We start from the raw sequence: 4677 nt of genomic DNA, 5'->3' as shown, positions 1-4677 counted from the left end.
GAGGATGCTGGGGACTCCGTAAGGACCATGGGGATAGACGGCTCCGCAGGAGACATGGGCACTTTAAGAAAGACTTTAGTTCTGGGTGTGCACTGGCTCCTCCCTCTGTGCCCCTCCTCCATACCTCAGTTTGATACTGTGCCCAGTGGAGACTGGGTGCTTTTCAGGAGCTCTCCTGAGCTTTCTGACAAAGTATTTTGTTAGGTTTTTAATTTTCAGGGAGCACTGCTGGCAACAGACTCCCTGCATCGAGGGACTGAGGGGAGAGAAGCAGCCCTACTCTCCGAGTTGCAAGGTCCTGCTTCTTAAGCTACTGGACACCATTAGCTCCAAAGGGATTAGCTCCAAAGGGATTGGTACGCAGGATCTCACCCTCGCCGTCCGTCCCAGAGCCGCGCCACCGCCCCCCTCGCAGAGCCGGAAGATAGAAGCCGGGTGAGTATGAGAAGAAAAGAAGACTTCAGAGGCGGCAGAGGACTTCATGATCTTCATTGAGGTAACGCACAGCACTGCAGCTGTGCGCCATTGCTCCCATACACCTCACATACTCCGGTCACTGTAAGGGTGCAGGGCGCAGGGGGGGCGCCCTGGGCTGCAATATAAACCTCTTTTTGGCAGAAATATAACATATATACAGCTGGGCACTGTATATATGTATGAGCCCCCGCCAATTGTACAGTTTAAGCGGGACAGAAGCCCGCCGCCGAGGGGGCGGGGCTTCTCCCTCAGCACTCACCAGCGCCATTTTTTCTCCACAGCACCGCTGAGAGGAAGCTCCCCGGACTCTCCCCTGCTTATACCACGGTAGACAAGAGGGTTGAAAAGAGAGGGGGGGGCACATAATTTGGCGCAAATTACATACAGCAGCGCTACTGTGCAAACATTAAGTTACTGTGCTATTCCTGGGTTATATAGCGCTGGGGTATGTGCTGGCATACTCTCTCTCTGTCTCTCCAAAGGGCAGAGCCGGCCATAGGCAAACTAGGCAATTGCCTAGGGCATTTGATATGCCTAGGGGCATCAGCAACTTCTGCTGATTAAAATGATATGCGGCATGCCTATATTCTATGTGTAGCATTTCATATGCAGATACAGCCACAGTCTCACACAGTATATAGGCGTGCTGCATATCATTTTAATCAGCAGAAGCTGCGTGTGCATCCTAACAACATAGCAATGCAAATAAGATGCATTTTAATAAAAAAAAGGTGCCCCAACGTTAGCATTGAGGCAAGATTTATGAGGACACATCTGTATCCAAGCAGAGGCAGAGGTCACAGTGTTAGTGGCAGTGTGAGTGCTGTGTGCATGTGAGTGGGTTGATTGTGCAGTAGTGTTCGGAATATGAGTAAGGAGCATTATGTGTGTCATGTAAAAATGCATTAATAATGTGCAACATATGTGTAAGGGGCACTATGTGTGTCATTATGTGTATAAGGGCATTAATAATGTGCGGCATATGTGTAAGGGACATTGGTGGTCATTCCGAGTTGTTCGCTCGGTAATTTTCTTCGCATCGCAGCGATTTTCCGCTAATTGCGCATGCGCAAGGGTGGTCATTCCGAGTTGTTCGCTCTGTAATTTTCTTCGCATCGCAGCGATTTTCCGCTAATTGCGCATGCGCAATGTTCGCTCTGCGACTGCGCAAAGTAAATTTGCTATGCAGTTAGGTATTTTACTCACGGCATTACGAGGTTTTTTCTTTGTTCTGCTGATCGTAGTGTGATTGACAGGAAGTGGGTGTTTCTGGGCGGAAACTGGCCGTTTTATGGGTGTGTGTGAAAAAACGCTGCCGTTTCTGGGTAAAACGCGGGAGTGTCTGAAGAAACGGGGGAGTGTCTGGGCGAACGCTGGGTGTGTTTGTGACGTCAAACCAGGAACGAAACTGACTGAACTGATCACAGTTGTCGAGTAAGTCTGGAGCTACTCAGAAACTGCTAAGAAGTGTCTATTCGCAATTCTGCTAATCTTTCGTTCGCAATTTTGATAAGCTAAAATTCACTCCCAGTAGGCGGCAGCTTAACATGTGCAATGCTGCTAAAAGCAGCTTGCGAGCTAACAACTCGGAATGAGGGCCATTATGTGTAAAAGGGCATTAATAAAGGTTGTCATAATGTGTAAGACGCATTATGTTTATAAGGACATTAATGATGTGTCTCATATGTGTAAGGGGCATTACTGTGTGGAATTATGTGTATAAATGCATTACTAATGTGTGGCATTATGTGTATAAGGTGCTCTAATATGTAGCGTTGCGTATAGAAAGGGCATTTACTGTGTCGTCTAATGTGAATAAAGAGCAATAGGGTGTGGTGTAATGTAAATAAGGAGCAATTCAGTGTGATGTAATGTGAATAAGGAGCACTACTGTGAGAAGTAACGTTTATAAGGTAAAGTGATACTACTGTGGGATGTAATGTGAGTTATGGACACTATCGCGTGATCAAATGTGAATAAAATTGCAGTACTGTGTGGCGGAATTTTAATTGGGGGTACTATTGTGTGGACATGCCCATTGCCAGCAAAAACACACCCCTTTTTGGACTGTGCGCCAAATGTGCGAACTGTTCCTGTTTAAAATATAGGGGGTACAAACACCAAAATAAGTACTGTTATGGGTGAGGGTTGATGGTGCTGGGAAAGAGGTGCAAGGTCAGAGGCGGAACCAGCGGTGGTGCTAGGGGGCACCAGGCAATATCTTGCCGAGGACATCATATTGGTTAGGGCCAGCTCTGCCAAAGGGCCTTGTGGGGGAAATGTCTTCAGTAAAAGCATTCCCTGTGTGTGTGGTGTGTCGGTACGCGTGTGTCGACATGTCTGAGGAAGAAGGCTATATTAGAGAGGAGCGGGAGCAAATGAATGTGGTGTCTCCGCCGACACCTGATTGGATGGATATGTGGAATGTTTTAAATGCTAGTGTAAACTCATTGCACAAAAGATTAGACAAGGCTGAAGCTTTGGGACAGTCAGGGTCTCAACCCATGCCTGATCCTATGTCGCAGGGACTGTCAGGGTCTCATAAGTGCCCACTATCCAGATTGTTGACACAGATACCGACACGGATTCTGACTCCAGTGTCGATTACGATGATGCAAAGTTACAGCCAAAATTGGCAAAATACATTTGATATATGATTATGGCAATAAAAGATGTTTTGCACATCACAGAGGAGCCCCCTATCCCTGACAAGAGGGTACATATGTACAAGGGAAAGAAGCCTGAGGTAACCTTTTCCCCTCACACGAGCTGAACGAGTTATGTGAAAAAGCTTGGGAATCTCCTGCAGATTTCTAAAAGGATTCTTATGGCGTATCCTTTCCCATCAACGGATAGGTAACGATGGGAATCCTCCCCTTGGGTGGACAAAGCATTAACACGCTTATCCAAGAAGTTAGCCCTCCCATCCCAGGATACGGCTACCCTCAAAGAGTCTGCTGACCGCAAACAGGAGATTACCCTGAAGTCCATTTATACACATTCAGGTACCTTACTCAGACCGGCAATTGCGTCGGCCTGGGTGTGTATGTGTAGTGCTGTAGCGGCATGGACGGATACCCTAGATAAGGATACTATTTTATTGCCCCTGAGGCATATAAGAGATGCTGTCCTATATATGTGTGTATGCAAACTACAGGTGGTGCTGCATGGCTCACACTCTTTTACTTGTCTTGTAGAGCAACTCTGGAGCTGTTACTGGGTCCAGCTGCTGCAAGAAATCAGCTTGAATGCTTCAGGGGCTGGGGCATGGCCAACATGAGCCCCACACTGATGGGGGTGTATAAAGCGATCTAGGGGTCATCCAAGCGCAACCCCACAAAGGCCGCCATGCCCTGAGTGACCATTTTCTCTTTTCATATGCAGACGAGGGTTGCAGCCAACTATACCCATTGCTTGGATGACATCACCATATGCGAATCCATCTGCTGCAGGCCTTCCCCCAGGAATGCTTGCACTAGTTGTTGCATTTGGTTTGTTGTTTGGGGGGTGCTTCAGTATTAGGCAGCCTTCTGCCCTCACACATTCGTCTGAAAATGTGCTCTCCCTGCAGTTGTTGTCCCCAGATGAGAGTTACCTTGTGCTGCCTCAGTTGAATCTCCTTTACTTGACGGAGGTGTGCCTGAGCAGCGGCCCTCCCCAGCCCTATCTCAAATCATACTTATTTTGCTTAGGTGATACCATGGCCATGAAGATTGTTTTCCCAGGGTGAGGTTCATTCATTGCATTCTGGGTATGCTGACCTCTGTGATTTCCCCAAATGTGGGAATCTCGACTGCATAATTTGTGGTAGGGGGGGGGGGACTGCATTTGTGCTTTCCCCTGGTTGGGTCTGGTATAATTTAGATCTCATTGTCTCAGGTCTCTCTCCAGCCTAGTTTGCTGTCTGTTTCCACTTCTCTTTTCTTGAGCCCCTCCCTTCTATGCCCTTGCGCACTATCCTGACTTCTCCCGTCTGCTTTCTTTGTGCCTTCCAACGCACAATGCGAACTACAGGTGGTGTTGCAGGGCCCACACCCTTTTATTTGCCTTACAGAGCAGCTCTGGAGCTGTTACAGTGCCCAGCTGCTGCAAGAAATCAGCTTGAATGCTTCATGGGCTGGGGCATGGCCAACATGAGCCCCACACCAAAGGAGGGTGGGGGGTGTTCAATGCGAACTAGGGGTCATCCAAGCGCCCCTT

General features: G+C 48.1%; 1 non-coding gene across 1 annotated transcript; it reads left to right on the top strand.

Moving 5' to 3' along the window:
* The first annotated feature begins 4152 nt into the window (after positions 1-4152).
* LOC135034410 (U1 spliceosomal RNA) lies at positions 4153-4320 on the top strand. The gene has a single exon (XR_010229648.1). It is a non-coding gene; the product is annotated as a U1 spliceosomal RNA (small nuclear RNA).
* The last annotated feature ends 357 nt before the right edge of the window (positions 4321-4677 follow it).

The sequence above is a fragment of the Pseudophryne corroboree genome, unplaced genomic scaffold, assembly GCF_028390025.1.
Source record: "Pseudophryne corroboree isolate aPseCor3 unplaced genomic scaffold, aPseCor3.hap2 scaffold_581, whole genome shotgun sequence".
NCBI lineage: Eukaryota > Metazoa > Chordata > Amphibia > Anura > Myobatrachidae > Pseudophryne > Pseudophryne corroboree.
This window is presented reverse-complemented; position numbering and strand designations above follow the sequence as displayed.